Source organism: Schistocerca piceifrons, chromosome X (assembly GCF_021461385.2).
Source record: "Schistocerca piceifrons isolate TAMUIC-IGC-003096 chromosome X, iqSchPice1.1, whole genome shotgun sequence".
NCBI classification, from domain to species: domain Eukaryota; kingdom Metazoa; phylum Arthropoda; class Insecta; order Orthoptera; family Acrididae; genus Schistocerca; species Schistocerca piceifrons.
In genome coordinates, this window is record NC_060149.1 from 409,999,278 (window position 1) to 410,019,310 (window position 20,033).

Here is a 20,033-nt window from a genome sequence, read left to right on the forward strand (position 1 = left end):
TAAAATACGTAGTAATACAGAAGATATTCTGTATTTCGCGTCTATATATCTTACTTGGACAGACGCGTTTCACTTTGTTTAAAGCATCTTCAATTATCCCTGTACTAATGCAGACTTTGTTTACGAATCGACTGAACGATATAAACAGCTCTGAGGTAGTAAATTACTTTTGCTTACTCATGTTTTTTGGCTCCGAAATTATTTCCACCAAAATTCAACGTACCTTCTTATGTATATGACACGTAAAACATATTTGAATAGAGGAATTAATGTCTGTCCGTCCCATGCATTTCCTCATTGCGTCTCATGACTGCGCTGCAGGAAGCCGGAGGACGCGCACTAGTTGGGAGCTATGATTTAATCTCCATTTACCCGAGTCCGCTAACTACATTGTATGATCAAAGCATCCGGACACTTGTTAGTGGACGTTAATATTGGGCGTGTGTGCTCTTTGCCTTTATGTTGGCTTGAATCCTGCTGAAGACACTTTTACGAGGAGTCTGAATGTCGGTGCTGGAATCCTTCCTCAAGAGCTGAAGACGCACACAGTAGTGACGGTGGGTGCTGGGATCTGGAACGAAGCTGACATCCTAACTCATTCTCCATTGGGTTCACGTCGGGTCCTTGGACAGGTTATCCATTTCATGGATTTTATTGTCCACAAACCATTGCCTTTGTGATTCCAGTTTACGACAGAGTGCATTGTCATGCTGATACAAGCTACCATCGTCTCCGAACTATACGCAGCACACAGTGCTGTAAAATGTGTTCATATTCTTCCGAGTTTAGCGTTTCTTTTCTTTTATAGCGTGATGACTGGGTGTTGTGTGATGTCCTTAGGTTAGTTAGGTTTAAGTAGTTCTAAGTTCTAGGGGACTGATGACCATAGTTGTTAAGTCCCATAGTGTTCAGAGCCATTTGAACCATTTTCTTTTATAGCGCAATAAGGGACCACACTAACCACGGAAAACACCCTCATACCGTAACGCTATCACCTCCGTACTTCACTGTTGGCACTACATATGCTGACAGGTAAAGTTCTCTAGACATTCGACAAACCCATATCCTTCCAGCGGATTTCCACAAGGCATGATTCATCACTCCAAAACACTCGTTTCTAGTCATCCACTGTCCCGAGTCGCTCTTTGTACCAATTCAAGTGCCGCTCAGCACTCACTATAGAAATGTGTGGCATACGAGGAGCTACTCCACCACTGTATCCAGTCCTTTGTAGCACCTTGCGCGCAGTCATTGCCTGTTTGGACTGCTAGTAACACTTTGGAAATCACGAGTGATTCCTTCCCCTGATTTCCTGAGATTTTGCACCACCATCCTACGCATTACTCGACGGTTCTTGTTCGTCAGTACACGAGATTTGTCTTGTCTTGATGAAGTTGGTTTCCACTCCAAAATCACTTCACCAACTGCCCAACTGGACAGCTAAATATGGAGTGAAATTTACCTGATGGATTTGTTACTCGGCTGACAAAAAGTGTCTAGCTCACGTTCAAAGTTACTCAGCTATCATGACCGACTCATTCTGCTGTTGCTACTACTCTACTGACAACACAATATTCCCGCGTCTTTTCATATAGGCAGATAAACCTCTCGTTACATCTAGTGGTCAGTTCAGCATTACATAAGTGGGTACGAATACGTTTGATTAAATAGTGTTCATCACGCTTGAAACATGTTCGTATCTTGTTTAAACCTTCTTGTCCGTACTGCTCATTCTTACACATATTTGAGTTCTTATTTTTCGAAACACGCTTTTTGCCATATACCGTGGACTTTTGGGAACTACTGTGATTTTTAGTAACGGTACCAAAACGTTTTTATACTCCAGTTCCACCGTGTGCAAGGTCATATGAAGTCTCTACGAAATTTTACTTATACCTGACCCTATGAATCATTTGAACAGCGCAACTGAAATTAATACTGAGACTTCAGGGCTGTGATCCAAGGAAAGGGTTTTATTAAACATTTGTTATTGATTCCTCACGCACTGCTCTTTCCGTAAGTGATTTCACAGTCGGTATAGGAAAATGGCGGAATAGACGGGGGAGGGGATGATTATTGAATTATATTCAATGAAATAAACATTTATAAGCTAGACAGATCTTTCTTCTCGACTCACACATTCTATACCGTTCTACACATTACACGTTCTGCACATTAACATTGTTCCTCAACAGTGGGTGGGTTTCCTTTAAACTTTCTTTGCATTCAATATCAGCAAGGGATCGTTGCTCGATGATGATAGGATATGGATACTCTTGGGCTCTAAATAAGCTTTGAACATCGCAACACACAACATTCACACGTCCCGAAAAAACTAGTCGAAGATGTTGCACAGGATTTGTACACCAAGATGCATTTCATCATTAGAGATGTATCTCAAAGGAAACATGTAGCTAAATCCAGTATGCGAACTACAAATCTGTTATATTAATGCGTCCTGTCAGTTGTTTCGGACATGTCCGACAGAATAGACACCACGCATTCATATAACGGATTTTTCTCGATGGGCAACGAATCCACCTTCTTCAGTGCGGATGCCGGCCGGGGCGGTCGAGCGGTTCTAGGCGCTACAGTCTGGAACCACGCGACCGCTACGGTCGCAGGTTCGAGTCCTGCCTCGGGCATGGATGTGTGTGATATCCTTAGGTTAGTTAGGTTTAAGTAGTTCTAAGTTCTAGGGGACTGATGACCTCAGCAATTAAGTCCCATAGTGCTCAGAGCCATTTGAACCATTTTTTTTTTTTTTTTCAGTGCGGATGCACAAATACGTCCGACCTCCTGCAGGAATCTCTGAGTAGCGAGTATGGAGGATATGGACAGCGACTGCATATAGGATGCGCTTAGTGGGAGTGTAGTTCCTCTGCGAGGCATGCTGAATACTGCGTGTGATCGAAATATACACTGTGTTTCGGTGGGTGCAGTGGTTACTACAAGTGCCTAGTAAGCAGTAGATACTGGGTTCCATTCCCAGTCTGATGGCGCTGATGGGAGTGTGGGTCGGCTGAGATAATTGCTGAGGTAGTCCGTACAGTCGCGATATACACTGTGTTCAGGTAGCACAGTGGTTAGCACAACTGCCTAATAATCAGGAAGTCCTTGGTTCGAATACCGATGTGCACCCATTTTCATTCATCGTCGCTGATTCTGTATAGTCTCTGCGCCGTTAAATCGATAGACCCTTACCTTTAGTCCCCCTCCAACTTCAATTTAGAAAACGTCTATTAATATCAATAAATCTCAATCTCTCAAAATCTTCCATGGCGTGTGAGTATTCCTTCTGATCAGGAAACTGAGTAGGATACGATCGTTTGATCCTATTGAGGGTGGAAACTAATTTCAAAGTAAATTGTCAAAAATATAGTAACACTGCTAAAATTCGCCACACGCAAGTTCGGATATACTGGCTATTTGTTTTAACACAGAATAACTTAATTTCTCGAAAAATACGAAAAGTTCGAATAAAATGTTCCAAATGAAAAGTTAATATTTTCAAGGGGGACATACGTTTGTGTTAAAACTGACCATTCCATAAACCTCACCCCATCCCACCCCACCCCCACCATCGAGGAGATGTCAAATTTTTTCGTATGGGAACCACGGGCCCCCATTTTTATTGCAGATTTTTATTCTACGCAAAAAATGACTGGGGAGGATTTACAAAAAACATTTTTTCCATTCATGATAGATGGCGCTGTAACCGACAAAATTCAATTTTTCCGGTTTTTTCTATTAAGAAACGGCTCATATGAATCTACGTTACTTTTTCGACAAAAGTGTAAACTTATTTGTACTAAGCAGTTGATATTAATGTTAAAAATTTAATTTAGTTTTGTAGATTTGATTGTACAGTAAAACTTTTACGTTTATAAATTTAGAAGTCTGACAAATACGATACCTTTAACATAACGTAATTTTCTGTTCCCTTCAGGACTGATTTCGGTGAGTTCCCACACCATCAGAATGCTTGATTTCGAAGAATCCCCTCAAATCTCACCATGAGGGTGATGATTTCTGTGTATTCTTCCATGCAACCCCCGTACCTCTCCCGCAGATTACATTTCCATCTACTTCGTATCGAAAAAAAATGTTCCAAATTAACCCCAGGTATTTTTTGGCACAGAAACTGAATCGACAATAAAAAGGGGGTTCCCATTTGTAAAACAAAATCGATCCCACGTGGAGGCCTGGGGAGAATAAGCTTAGGCATATTCAGGAATGTGAGGAACTTAAGTAGGTAAAAAAAGTAGGGAAAAAAGCTGCAGAGACGAAAAAAATTCCCGCCCCTGATAAATTTTGGACAGGGTTGCATTTTCCACGATTATTTCCTTGAAGAGTAGAATACACAAACCTGAAAAAATTTCATTTTTAATGTTTATTTTTTAATTTAAACTGTCTTTATTAACAATCTTGTACAAAGAATTTATATCTGTAATGAGAACTAGTTTCTTGTGCATGATATGTAATTACAAGTAAGAAACCATACATTTTTCATGAAAATTACCGTTAGATATGTGTTCATTAGCATATGTTTAATGAATTTTATATTTAAATGATGTATTAGAAATGACCGGAAATAACGAAAAAAATAATGACCGAAACAGGTCTCGAATGAGCGAACCAGTTATTAGCAGTCTCGAGGGCCCGCGATTTGTTTCTCTCTTTATGCATTTTACGTTTCACAGCAATGCTGATAGAATATGCAACTTCACTAAAAATTGGTACTAGCTGGGAATTGAACTCAGGTAACCCGGCTGCGAGGCTAGCACTCTACCATAGGGTACTAGACAGAATCGGAAAATTTCAAAGTCGCTTTGTTCGAGAATCACTGAGAGATGCAGTGAGATGCTTCGTGCTGTTGGTATATGTGTCCTGAATTTTATGTGCCATAAATACAAAAACTTACCAAAATCTGATTGCTTTGTGGTCTCACTGTCAGCGAGCAAAGCAGTTACTGTTTATCAGACTGATAATTTGCTGCAGAGGTCGTACACATGATCTGCAAAAAGGAAACAAGTAAATATTCACTTCAGACGATACCAAAGGGCGTTAATTCTCCTGGTTGTTAGTTTAAGTAAAAAGGTGCTTATTCACATCGAAGACTGAAATGTTTAATGGATCCCGATCAAAATTGAAACTTACATTAGGCGTACTCTGAAGGACACAATGCACTCATCACGCTGTCACCATAAGCAGAGTCTTTTCAAGATCTGCTTACTTCCCTCGTTAGTTGCCGTTGCCAGGCGATCTGTAAGGAGTGGGAGATGTCGAACAAATCGCAGAAACGCTGCAGAGGCACCAGGTGTTTGTCCAATGGGGAGGGCGCTGAAAGGCGGGAGGCCGTTGTTCTGGATCCGTGTTAGTTTACCGAACGAAATTTTGAGCATCTCCTTTACTCCAAGTTGGCTTGCTTGAATAATTGCAAACGATTAAAAAAGGCGACACGTCCGTTGTCCTCGACCACATCAGGCTACAAACCGTGTTTGAACAAGATTCAACGGAAAGTTTCCAGTATTCTACAAAGAGGAGTAAAAAACAAGAACCACCCTGATCAATACTGATACATATGCACACACAATTATCGCACACCCACACATCGCACAGCTTATTCATGGTGGAGATTACGGAGAAAGGGTAAAACAGGTTGTTAATGTGAATATCAAAATAATAATCAATAAAAAATGAGTCCCAATCTATCCTTCTCCCAGCACAGAAATATAATAACAAAAATGCAAAACATTAGTCAACTAGACTGATTGCTAACGACAATTTCATGAAAGAGGGCAGAAACATGCCTCTTTGAGCCTGATTAACTAGGTTTTCACGTGCAACGATGAAGTTCAGTATTTATCCAGTAAACTGAACAACACGTGGGCCTCCAGTAGGGTACATTGGTCGGCTAGTGCAAGTCTTGTTAGTTGACGCCATTTAGGCGACATGGTGTCGATGTGGATGATATGCTGAGGAGGACAGCACAACATCGAGTCCACGAACGGAGAAAATCTCCGACCCAACCGGGAGTCGAATACGGGCCCCTCGCATGGCATTCTGCCACGCTGACCACTCAGCAGTGGAGGCGGACAACATGTACATAATACTTAAGGAAAATAAGTTGTACGACTTGCAAGAAAGAGAAAGACAATACAAACCCACTGTTTATGATGACAGTATCACCGAAACTAGCTTGTGTGTAAAAAAGAAAGTGTTCGTGATGCCTCCATAACGCCGTAATTTGGAGAGGTCAGCTCCGAAATATTTTGTTCTTGCAATGACAATCAGGGAAACGAATAACAAATGTTCAGTTCCAATAAATACATTAAGAGATAGACTTAAAACTTTATGGGATAACAAATAACTGGCCATGAGACTTGTTTTTGGAACTAACAAGATTTTTCCGAGAACATTCAGCGACGAACAGGAAACAATACTGCACGATCAATAATAGTTGCAAAGACAGCTTGATTCAATACCATATTTATGAGTGTTGGGCCAATGAGAATTGCTCCCTTGTAGAAGTGAACAATCTTTACTGTACGTGTGACAGATGTTTCACTATAGGTTAAACTAATAATTTCATATAGGTCAATTCTGTTTAAAACTTTAATAACTTTATTGCGAATTTTTGCTTATTGCAGTCAGATTTCTCCCGATGTGGAAACTTAGTACTCAGTTTTATTTCTTGCACTTACACTAATGGTGTTACCATTTACTGTTAAATTAAAACTTGTAACAGAATTGACTTTCTCCAAAAATTTATACGTTCAAAATGCAATGGGTGGAAAAGCATAAGAAATCAACGACCATATATTCTTACGAAATGAGTTTTGTGATTCTATTGCGTAACGTATCATAGTACTGTTTAGTGTGAAGAATGTTCCAATACAACCTTCAGCAAACCTTATAATTTCGAAGAAGCTTGCCGGCCGGTGTGGCCGAGCCGTTCTAGGCGCTTCAGTCTGGAGTCGTGCGTCCGCTACGGTCGCAGGTTCAAATCCTGCCTTGGGCATGAATGTGTGTGATGTCCTTAGGTTAGTTGGGTTTAAGTAGTTCTAAGTTCTCAGAGCTATCTGAACCATTCGAAAAAGCTTACATGTACGATACAATACTAGCTTCGCCTACTTGCGTTGGTATATCACAGCGATAAACCGTGCTTAGTACTCGAAGAGAAGCCGTAATTGTTCCGAAATCGATAGCAAATAATGTAAAACAGTAAATGCAACTGAGCAGTATAGCAGTAAGAGACCAGGTTCTATTGTCCATACCAAAACAAAGTGTAACAAGGGAACCCACAATTTCCTATAATCTCTTACTGTAGTCCACTAGCTCCCAACCTTTCTGAGGCCATTAGCCCTGAGTGCAATCAGATATTAGCTAGTACCCCGACCCCTCTCTCCACCATCATCAGCACCGAACTAACTTTACAACGCTAAAAGAATTTTTTTGAACTATTTCTTTTTTAAAATGATGAAAGGTAGACAACATTTAGTTTTTGTTGGTGTTTTCTTAAAACACGAGCTAATGACTCAGTGAGACAACTGATTGGGCCTATTAATAGACAAAAATTTTTTATAGAAGGATGAAGCAAATCTCAGGCCACTACGCTACTTCTCAGAAAAGAAAACTAACTATCTATATTGAGGATAGACATCCGTTACAAAACATTCTTCCTTTGCACCCTGGTGACATTTGGTTAACCCACACCCTGACCATAATTCAGAATCAACTAAATTAAAATATTTGCATTATACGGAACGTTTCAAGATGAATACACAGGTTTTAAAGTTTGAAGCAATTATTACATTCAACTTATAATTGTAAATAATACATCAAATGAAAGAGCAACTCGAACAGTTTTGTTTGTATACCTGTGCGCAAGAGTGACGCAAGAACGTGTTGAACGAGGGAGAGTGTTTCACGTGCAGCCCCAAGAAATAAGTTCGGAAGGCTAGTCGTGAACTAACAGTTCCAAGCTGTAAATCCTGCAGACCTCGGCTGACGTGATAACTGTGCAAACGAAATGTTGCTGCGCGAGGACGAAGATTTTCTGGGCCTTGTTTTTGGTGGTGAATCGAGATTTCACCTAAGTAAAAAGGTGACAAAAAAATAATGTGTGGATCTGGTGGTCAGCAAATTCTCATGAGATGGTACAGTTGCAAAGAGACTCCGAAAAGTTGAATGCTCTTTGTGCTATACTGTGACGGAAATTTTATGGGACTTGATTTCTCAATTAAGCAACTGTAACTGGTGTTTCTTATCTTGAAGTGCTAGAACTATGGTTCTTTCCTCAATTGGAAGAAGCTGAAACATAGAACTTTATTTGGCAGCAAGATGGTGCGCTGCCTCATTGGCATAACTCAGTAAGTGATTGTACCTGACCGCTGGGGCCACAGTAAGTCTGAGACAGAGCTTGTTTTGTGTGTCCTCCATGTTCACACACGATCTGACTCCACGTGATTTTTACCTTCGCTGGTTCATAAAAGATTAAGTGCATGTGCCTCCACTATCAGCTGATCTTCCCGACTTTCGAAACAGAATTGTTGTAATAATTGCTCCAGACACACTTATCAAGGTTTCAGAAGAACTCGCCTATCGACCTGATGGGTGACGAATGGTACTGAGATTCAACACTTGTAAGAAAAACCATTTGAGTTGTTCTTTCATTCGATGTATTATTTATGATTGTGAGCTGAATGTATAAATGATGCAAAGCCTTAAAACCCATATATTCATTTTGGAACACCTTGTACTTAGGCATACTGAATCGCTTCATTGCTGGACTTTTTATTTCTGAACTGGCAGAAGCTGGAACACTTCAGGCTACCAACGGTTTGTGTCTGACCACTGTTACTACTACTAACTAATAATAATACAGTGTCGGCCTACAGCAGTGTAGTAGCAATTACGCAGTAACTGTTGTGCTGTGAATTAGTTTGTTTATTATAGCGAATTAAATAATGAGGCAATTTCTGTTCTGTAGTGCGAACTATCTACAATTCTGAGAACGCATTTTCATAGTACATTTAAACATCTGTGATGTATGTGCTCACCTTACTGTTGTAGATGCTTGGGAGTAACTATGTGTGTAGCTGGCGGACTATGTGAAGATGAGCTTCATACATTCATTTAAAAAGTTGTAACCCACAACATTGTTATGAGTTGATGCTAGTATTAGAAAAAATGTAATTATTGGTAACATGTAATCTTACGGAGTAGTGATAATATACTAATGTTTTAAAAATAATTTAGTTTCGTGACCAGAACACAATCGCACTCTTTTGTTTTTACCCCTCAGAATCATTACATTTTACCCTTGAGAGGGCAATTGCTCCCACTACGGTAGACACTAAAATTATGTCTTCTTTCAGGTTTGAACACCTGCAGGTAGGGCTTAATTTCGGTCGGAACAGCATTCTGGTCCCTCCCAGAGAATTTTTTTTAACTCACGGGATCACGTCGACACCGGAGATTTAAAGCAGTACATGTGTGTTAAATCGCAACCTAACTATAATTTGCCGCTGGGCCGGCACTGTAATGGGCAGGGGCGTGGGGCAAGGCACTGTGTGTGTGTGTGTGTGTGTGTGTGTGTGTGTGTGTGCGTGCGTGCGTGTGTGTGTGTGTGTTCGTGCGGGAATTAGGAATTGAACCTGACCCTGACAGGCTGCAAATATCTTGATCGTCATTCATCTCTAAGTGCTTTATTAATTAACACGTTCACCGGGCTACTATAAGGCAGCTGTTTGAACTTGCAGCTGGCAACAGTTGAAAACACGACACGTATTATGTTCGAGTTTAATGACTTTTCTGGAGACCAGAAATCTACTCTATTCATCCACGAGACTCAGAGGGCCATAGACACGGGTTCCCAGGTAGATGCTGTGTTTCTTGACTTCCGCAAGGCGTTCGATACAGTTCCCGACAGTCGTTTAATGAAGAAAGTAAGAGCATATGGACTATCAGACCAATTGTGTGATTGGATTGAAGAGTTCCTAGATAACAGGACGCAACATGTCATTCTCAATGGAGAGAAGTCTTCCGAAGTAAGAGTGATTTCAGGTGTGCCGCAGGGGAGTGTCGTAGGACCGTTGCTATTCACAATATACATAAACGACCTTGTGGATGACATCGGAAGTTCACTGAGGCTTTTTGCGGATGAAGCTGTGGTATATCGAGAGGTTGTAACAATGGAAAATTGTACTGAAATGCGCCGGCCGAAGTGGCCCTGCGGTTAAAGGCGCTGCAGTCTGGAACCGCAAGACCGCTACGGTCGCAGGTTCGAATCCTGCCTCGGGCATGGACGTTTGTGATGTCCTTAGGTTAGTTAGGTTTAACTAGTTCTAAGTTCTAGGGGACTAATGACCTCAGCAGTTGAGTCCCATAGTGCTCAGAGCCATTTTTGTACTGAAATGCAGGAGGATCTGCAGCGAATTTACGCATGGTGCAGGGAATGGAAATTGAATCTCAATGTAGACAAGTGTAACGTGCTGCGAATACATAGAAAGAAAGATCCCTTATCATTTAGCTACAATATAGCAGGTCAGCAACTGGAAGCAGTAAATTCCATAAATTATGTGGGAGTACGCATTAGGAGTGATTTAAAATGGAATGATCATATAAAGTAGATGCCAGACTGAGATTCATTGGAAGAATCCTAAGGAAATGCAATCCAAAAACAAAGGAAGTAGGTTACAGTACGCTTGTTCTCCCACTGCTTGAATACTGCTCAGCAGTGTGGGATCCGTACCATATAGGGTTGATAGAAGAGATAGAGAAGATCCAATGGAGAGCAGCGCGCTTCGTTACAGGATCATTTAGTAATCGCGAAAGCGTTACGGAGATGATAGATAAACTCCAGTGGAAGAATCTGCGGGAGAGACGCTCGGTAGCTCGGTACGGGCTTTTGTTGAAGTTTCGAGAACATATCTTCAACGAGGAGTCAAGCAGTATATTGCTCCCTCCTACGTATATCTCGCGAAGAGACCATGAGGATACAATGAGAGAGATTAGAGCCCACACAGAGGCATACCGACAATCCTTCTTTCCACGAACAATACGAGACTGGAATAGAAGGGAGAACCGATAGAGGTACTCAAGGTACCCTCCGCCACACACCGTCAGGTGTCTTGCGGAGTATAGATGTAGATGTAGATGTAGATAGTCACGAAGACTAACAACTTGTGCCGATATGTACCGAGAAGAACTAAGGAGCAAAGAACAGGCTGTACCTTCTGTTGTTCATATTAAGGCTTGTTTTTTTATTATCATTATAACAAATTATGCTTCAAAAACCTGAATTTCAGAACAGTGTTTTGTAAAAAAATGATTTATCATTGTAAGTGTTATCACAAGTTTTCAAAACTCGAAACTTGTAATTTAATGACTGGGGGCGGGGGCGGGGGGTGAGGGTTGTATGGTTGAAGAGGTGCTTTCCGGCACCTAAAATTCCAAAAATTAAGCACTGCTTGTTTGAGTTCCCTGTATCGGAGCTAACGTTGTAACCACGCCTTTGTCATATTCTTCATCCCAGTGAAATCATTCGGCTCGCATATCTACACATGGCAACTGAGAAGAATGCCTGCGAGGGGTGAGGCAGGAGCGGGGAATTAGTCCATCCGCTGGCTCTCTTCCGCCCCGCTCCGCCTCGTGAACTCTGCTACTGCACGTCCGAAAAATATTTCCGTATACTTCATTAGCAGCACTTATGTGTATTATTGTTTGCCGGTAATGACCTCAGAGTTTCTTTAATTTTTTGTTAACAGCTAGTGAGAAGTGAATGCAGACGTCATATGCACAATGAAAGCTAAAAGCTAACGAGAAAATCAAGCCACTGGCGCGGTTTTAATTTAATAGTTGCATACACAGTACCAGTATTAATAAATTATTGACACAGCTTTTACTGATACCATGTCAACAAATGGAGAATCTGACCATCACTGTTTCTGGAAACATTAGTCCACTGAAGGCATGAGACGATTTAACACATTTAGGTAGCTCACATCTTTTCACATTAATCACAGTTACAATTCTCACGTAGCTGTATTCATGAAAATGTTTTTAGAACAATACAGGTTATTCTGTCCAGATCACATCATCCCTTCGCAGCTCCAGTACTGACGCGCGCATTCTCCTCAGCTGCGGGCACTAATGTATTCGTATTGTTATGGACAAGAAGTCTGTGGAGTGAATAAGTGCCGTTGGTAACAAAGCAGAGGTCACGGCAGTCGAGGTTGTCATTCATGCAGCACGCGCCGCCTTAATCTCCTCCTCTGCTGTGACCTAGAACAGCGTCGCACACTATTAACGCCCAGCTCAGCACGTCGGTACAGCCATATTTGAACTGAATTTGGGGTTTCTTTTACTATCAATTCCACCTACGGTAGCTATTAGTACAACTAGAAACATCATGCATAAAGCTCTTGCCGCGATAAGAATCACGCTAATTTTAAAATTTCTGACGAAGAACATAAGAATTACATAAAGGTTTATAAATCAAGCAAACTTAAAAAAGAATAACGATAACTCGTTGAGCTATGAGCTGAATTTTACGAAACATAGCGAAGGTGTAGAACACAAGCCATGGCACAGATAAAACACAAAAATACAGTTATAGAACAGGAATTTCTGTTCGAACTTACACGTGTTAGATACGTACAAAACGAAGAGCTACACTGCACCACCTGACAAAAGAAAATGAAGCACTCAGAATACTCGGTCGGATGCCAGTGTAACATTACATATGCACGAAACATTCGTGGGTTTGTAAATGGTTAAAGTTGCAACTGTTTGTGACAAATACACTACTGGCCATTAAAATTGCAACACGACGAAGATGACGTGCTACAGACGCGAAATTTAACCGACAGGAAGAAGATGCTGTGATATGCAAATGATTAGCTTTTCAGAGCATTCGCACAAGGTTGGCGCAGGTGACGACACCTACAACGTGCTGATATGAGGAAAATTTCCAACCGATTTCTCATACACAAACAGCAGTTGAATGGCGTTGCCTGATGAAACGTTGTTGTGATGCCTCGTGTAAGGAGGAGAAATGCCTACCATCACGCTTCCGACTTTGATAAAGGTCGGATTGTAGCCTATCGCGATTGCGGTTTATCGTATGGCGACATTGCTGCTCGCGTTAGTCAAGATCCGATGACTGTTACCAGAATATGGAATCGATGGGTTCAGGAGGGTAATATGGATACCAACGGCCTCGTATCACTAGCAGTCGAGATGACAGGCATTTTATCCGCATGGCTGTAACGGATCGTGCAGCCACGTCACGATCCCTGAGTCAACAGATGGGGATGTTTGCAAGACAACCATCTGCACGAACAGTTCGACGATATTTGCAGCAGAATGGACTATCAGCCCGGAGACCATGGCTGCGGTTACCCTTGACGCTGCATCACAGACAGGAGCGCCTGCGATGGTGTACTCAAGGACGAACCTCGGTGCAAGGATGGCAAAACGTCATTTGTTCGGATGAATCCAGGTTCTGTTTACAGCATCATGATGGTCGCACCCGTATTTGGCGACATCGCGGTGAACGCATATTGGAAGCGTGTATTCGTCATCGCTATACTGACGTATTACCCGGCGTGATGGTACGGGGTGCCATCGGTTACACGTCTCGGTCACCTCTTGTTCGCATAGACGGCACTTTGAACAGTGGGCGTTACATTTCAGATGTGTTACGACCCGTGGCTCTACCTTTCATTCGATCCCTGCGAAACCCTACATTTCAGCAGGATAATGCACGACCGCATGTTGCAGGGCCTGTACGGGCCTTTCTGGATATAGAAAATGTTCGACTGCTGCCCTGGCCAGCACATTCACCAGATCTCTCACCAATTGAAAATGTCTGGTCAATGGTGGCCGAGCAACTGGCTCGTCACAATACGCCAGTCACTACTCTTGATGAACTGTGGTATCGTGTTGAAGCTGCATGGACAACTGTACCTGTACACTCCATCCAAGCTCTGTTTGACTGAATGCCCAGGCGCATCAAGGCCGTTATTACGGCCAGTGGTGGTTGTTCTGGGTACTGATTTCTCAGAATCTATGCACCCAAATTGCGTGAAAATGTAATCACATGTCAGTTCTAGTATAATATATTTGTCCAATGAATACCCGTTTATCAACTGCATTTCTACTTGGTGTAGCAGTTTTAATGGCCAGTAGTGTAGAAAGGCCACCATAGTGCGTTACTGTTGTTTGTGTTGTTGCCAGACTGGGTAGGATATGTAAGTGGCACGGGCAGCGTCAGATCGTGAGTGATCATTTGTAAAGGATATGGAGATGCTGCAATCATGTATGGGACAGCATTATCAGCACCTGGCAGAGTTTCAAAGGGGCATCATTGTGGATTTCCATTTGGCCGGGTGATCGAATGGTGTAGTATCTAGATTTTTGGGGCATTCATGTGTCACTGGCCTGAAGTAAGACTACATGGGACCGTAATGGCAGACATGGTTCCGGTGGACCGCCTCTGACTACCACAAGGGAGAATCGCCACATTGTGCACGAGGAATATCGTAACCCTATCACATATAAGCCTGGGATCGGAGAACGTGTGATGGTCTCCCTGCAACAGCGTGAGTCGTCCCACACCACTACCCTGAGAGTAGCACGGTCTGGGACAGAGAATTAGAGTCCCATGTGTAGACTGCCATTAACACAACACAAACATCTCCGTCTGGAGTGGTGCCGTGATGGGGAGGCATGGACTGCTGATGAATGGGTTCGCACTGTGTTGAGCGATGAATCGTGATTCTTCACTACACCAGGTGATCATCGTTGGCGAGTATAGAGACGACTTAGGAAAAGGTTCCACTCTTCCAACGTTTTGGAGAGGTACAGTGTTACTCCTAGCGTCATGGTATGGGGAGCCACTGCTGGTAATCATTAAGGGAACTCTGACTGCACAATGATACGTCACGGATGTGCAGCATCCCTACGTCTTAGCTCTCATGCGGCAGTATCTTAGTGCTATTTTTCAACAGGACGATGCTCGTCGACATGTGCCACGTGGCTCTACGAACTGTCTACTTGATGTTGAAAAACTTCTGTGACCAGCAAGACCTCCAGATCTGTCCCCAATGGTACATGTACGGGTCCAGCTCAACAGTACCAGTGCCAACATCAAGGATATTAAGGACCAGCTAAAACAGTTATGGGCCAACTTGCCTCAGCAGCAGACATAACGGCTTTATGACTCACTTTCCAATCAAATCAGTGAGTGTATATTTTTCAGAGCTAGTGCAACGTCATACTGATAAGTGGGCTCAACTAGGATAGTAAGGAGAGTTCAAGCCAAGATAACGATCTTCTCACATCAGGTGTCAGGCTACAAATTGGGTCTCAGGTCACCCACTTGGACTCCTTATATTCAAGGCCACCCCCTCCCCTCCCACTCCGCCCACTCGTTTCCCACCGGTGGACCACCAAGAATTGATCAAGGTCACTCAGGTCAACCCAAACCGCCTGCCCTACTCACCCATTCTCCCTTCCCGCCCATCCTCCTCGATTGACGAGATTGAAACGCACTTCCCCATCTTCATCTTTTATGAGTAGGACACTTGAGTGGGTGGAGCTTTGGAGCTCTGCCACATCGGGAGAGGATGAAGCTGTATTTATTTGTTAATAAAAATTACGTTATGCCATGTCACTCAAGCTCTATTTGTTAATAACAATTTCAAATTATGTCATTTGAGGCACCTGCAGAGACCACAATAAGGCAGCTATGTAAGTACTCTCATTCTTCCGCAATTTTATGTATTTATCAATATTTTCCACATTCTTATGTATGTTCCCCAGTGTTACGTATTTTTCACCCAGTTTCTTATTTTTACCGTATTTTACACAATTTACGTTTATTTCCAATTTTTCGTTATTTTCCCAAATTTCTAGCTACTTACATGAGTTTCTTTCCACTGTTCCCGTTACGTCAGTGTCACGTCACATTGCATCACGTCAACATTGCATCATGTCGATGTCAGTGCTCTCGGCCAATAACAATGCAGCATTGGTCCGAATTATTTATCATTACTAAGCCACCACTTCATTACTACTGTGTGCTTGCCAGAACTAATGTTTGTTTTAGAAATGTACACAACACTATAAATATAAGTACTACCGATCTCCAACCAAAGATTCTGTATGGATAAGAAATACCACACCACGGTAAATAAACCCCTGCTGACCCACCATCACATTATTAGATTGTGTGACATCATAATAAAATTCTGGTGCTTCCAACCAAAAATACTGTATGTGTTTAGCATAGCGCTACAAAATACACACATAGAGATAGAGCTGACCAGTATCTGCAACAACCCCAGTGAAAAACAAGACGCCTGCAGGCTATCACTCCTCTCTGACCCTGACGTGACATGTATACTGTGAACACTGCACCAGCCATGCAATAGCTGACGAAGTTGCATTATTATTGGTGTAATATTCTCTGACCTGGCTTCTAGCACAAAAGACACTGCTGCTATATCAGTTTTGTCTTAGGGATCTAAAGTCCACAGTAACAATGGCAAACAGATTCCAACATAACGTTGGTAATATCAAAGACTGCTACAAATGTACACCTAGATAATGAGGATCTAGGAACTGACACCATCCTCCCTCCCAACCTTGCATTCACTGTATAATGCGGGTCGAATGAGTGAAGTGAGATGCCAATAAGTTATGGAACTCTTCGAGCAGCTGCACCCGCCACCGAGTCCCTGGCCACGAACAAGAGAGTCCCACATGTCTTACCAACAGTATTCCACAAGATCTCCCCAGGAATGGAGAGAAAATCTCTCCAGAAATGGTAGAGAAATATTTATTATTTCAAAAATATGTAATTGCAATCGTTTCCGACATGAAGCAACCGACTTGATGGCTGGTGCAAAAGGCACTGCTATGAAATCTGACATCCTGGCACAGTAAACCAGTAGTTACTTGCCGACACTCTTGCGCCAAGAACTCGCCCCCCTTCCCCCCCCCCCCCCTGCCCCCTTCTCCTCTTTCTCACTGGACCAATCTTAACCCTGCTTCCAAAACTAGCGATTATGCTTGGGCTTTGTCATTCTCAGTTAACCAGGGCTCCCAGGTGGAATTATGACATGTAGCACGTTATAAACTATTGCACAATCTTCCTGGTAGATTAAAACTGTGTGCCGGACCGAGACTCGAACTCTGGACCTTTGCCTTTCGCGGGCAAGTGCTCTACCAACTGAGCTACCATGCTCGACTCACCCCCCGTCCTCACAGCTTTACTTCTGCCAGTACCTCGTCCCCTACCTTCCAGACTCTGAGGGCGGGGCGTGAGTCGTGCTTGGGTAGCTCAGTTGGTAGAGCACTTGCCCGCGAAAGGCAAAGATCCCGAGTTCGAGTCTCGGTCCGGCACACAGTTTTAATCTTCCAGGAAGTTTCATATCAGCGCACACTCCGCTACAGTGTGAAAATCTCATTCTATTGCACAATCATTAGAGAGTGTGTGTGTGTGTTATATCGCGGGGAGACACGTAAAAAGCTCCACAAGAGGAGCCAACAAACCTTCTGCGACCTTCCCCTATGGGTATGGTTTACCTGGAGGTTCATTCAAACTTGGGCTGGACTGGTGCAACTGCTATATTCCCAACCCCTGCAAGTGGACCATACTGGACATAACGGGAAAAATTTAGCGTGAAAAATACAGTCCTGGTAAGCATACTGACAGTGGGCGAGAGATCTGTCAGGGCTTCCAAGTAGAATAAAAAGACATGTAACTCTCCCAATATTAGTGTGTGACATCACTATAGCACTCGGAAACAGATACAGAAACGATATGAAGTATATACGTCATCGCCACATACACATATGAGACTGAGCGATGGCCATAGTGCAACAAAACTTAAATTGTTCTTACATACAAAGTTATAAGCTCACAGAGGTCATGGCAGCTTTCACATGACTACAAAATGTGATCTTACAGAGCAGCAGAGTTCGTGCACAGTCTGTTGATAAGCATATTTACCAAAGACTCAGTTACAATTGACATAGCACCAACGGGAATGAAATTGTGAACTATACACGCACAATGGTTGCTGAATAAAACGGGCTCACTTAACTGATAACAGTGAAGTCTTTACAATTTCTTCTCAATTCCCGCAATCACCACAAGACTCCAGGCAGCTCAGAGGTGTCGTTTCGATGGCATTCCCCATGCAAATGGAACACCTAGTCCCAGGGAAGAACCACAACAGCCTCAAAGTACAAGCATTGGCTGACGGCAGACGTGGGAAAACATCCTACGAAAAATGATAAATTGGGAGGAATCACCAGCCTGTGTGTTCATCTAGTTAATGGACAATGCATTCCTTCCCCCTGCCTGTGCTCTTGGCGTCCTGAACGCTTCGACGGCTCTGAGGCTATTAAAGAAACAGGATCTGATGGAAGTCCACGCACTTTTGGCGACGTCTCTAATCACAAGAAGCTGGCGCATGATAAGGTGTATAGCGTGTCACCTGTCGAAAGCACTCTGCAGTCAGAGAACTCTATATGAATAAAACCTCTCTGAAAAAAGGTTATTACTATACATATCTCTAAATACTGAGAATAACACCAGCAATGAGATACTCTGACAGTAGCTGAGTTTACCTGCATTTGTGAATTTATTGAGTTTACTGTACTAATAAAAACATTCTCAGACAAATACGCAGTAACTTGTGTCATTTTTACCATCATGATGTGACTATTAAACATGGTTTTTAGCTACGTCTGCTGCGGCAAATTACGATCGATGTACCACAAGACAGACTAACACACTGCTTCCTCTGAAGAAGAAGAAGAAGAAGGAGTTATGATCAATCCAGGTGTTTTTTTAAGGTTGCTAGTCACACTTCATATAAGTAATCTTTTGTTACTTGCGGACATGCTGTAACACACTCCTTACTAAGTACAAGAATTCTCCCAAAACCAATAAAATAATGCTGGACTTGTTACCAATAGGGGCAACGGACACACTCAAAACGCTGTTGTGAACAGTAACTACCAGCCTGCGTAAGACAAGAAAAAATTAGGACTCGAACACATAGACGTTTCCTCTCTAGATCTGTTTTTATGACTGGCACAGACTACCAAGTGGAATAAGATTGTGTGTATTCTAAAACATTTAGGAAGAGACGTCATGATCGTGTAGTCCTCTCACAGGCAGTTAGCGACCTACAGATCAGACAAGTATTAAAAACGATATGAATTGGTGCACAAGAGTACGTCTAATAGTCCTTCGGAAATACACGTATGTTAACACTGAGCTAACAGTAAAATATGGTTCAGTATTGTTCTGAAGATAATTATGGCCCACATCTGTTAATCCAAACTTGTAAATGTCTCAGACTGACAAAAAATAACGTAGTTTAAGGAACACAACATGAAAATCCTAAGCATGCTGTGCATGTGGTAAATAATTATAGATCGCTGGTAATCATAAGTATTTATTTACAACACCATACTGTCATCAGCGCTGCGTGGTTTCTGCCAGCCATAGCTGCTAATGCATTCTATTGGAAGTAACGTGGCAGACGAACTGATTTAAATCATCCGACAGGGTAGCATTGCCTTTCACCAACAGATTGTCAACAAAAGGGCTGTCGGCATCACTGTGTGTGTGTGTGTGTGAGAGTGAGTGAGTGAGTGAGTGTGTGTGAGTGGGTGGGTTTGGTGTGTGTAGTCGGTATCTACGTTAAAACTATACACATGCAGTGCATATTTTTATAACTCGTTATAGGTCCTGATCGTATTTTTTAAGTAGAGTATAGAGGTATGGTATTGCATTCCACCATTATTGAATAATCTATTAAAACTATATAGTGTCCCACAACATGTAAACATCCAGCTAAAAATATAACACTTAAGTATTCTAATTTTAGAAGTCATAACAATAAAAAAGGCATGATCACCTAGTCAACAAACGTACCACTTTCATAGCAGACAATTGCAGAACGATGTAGGACTAAAATACGAAAACTTTAATAGGGAAC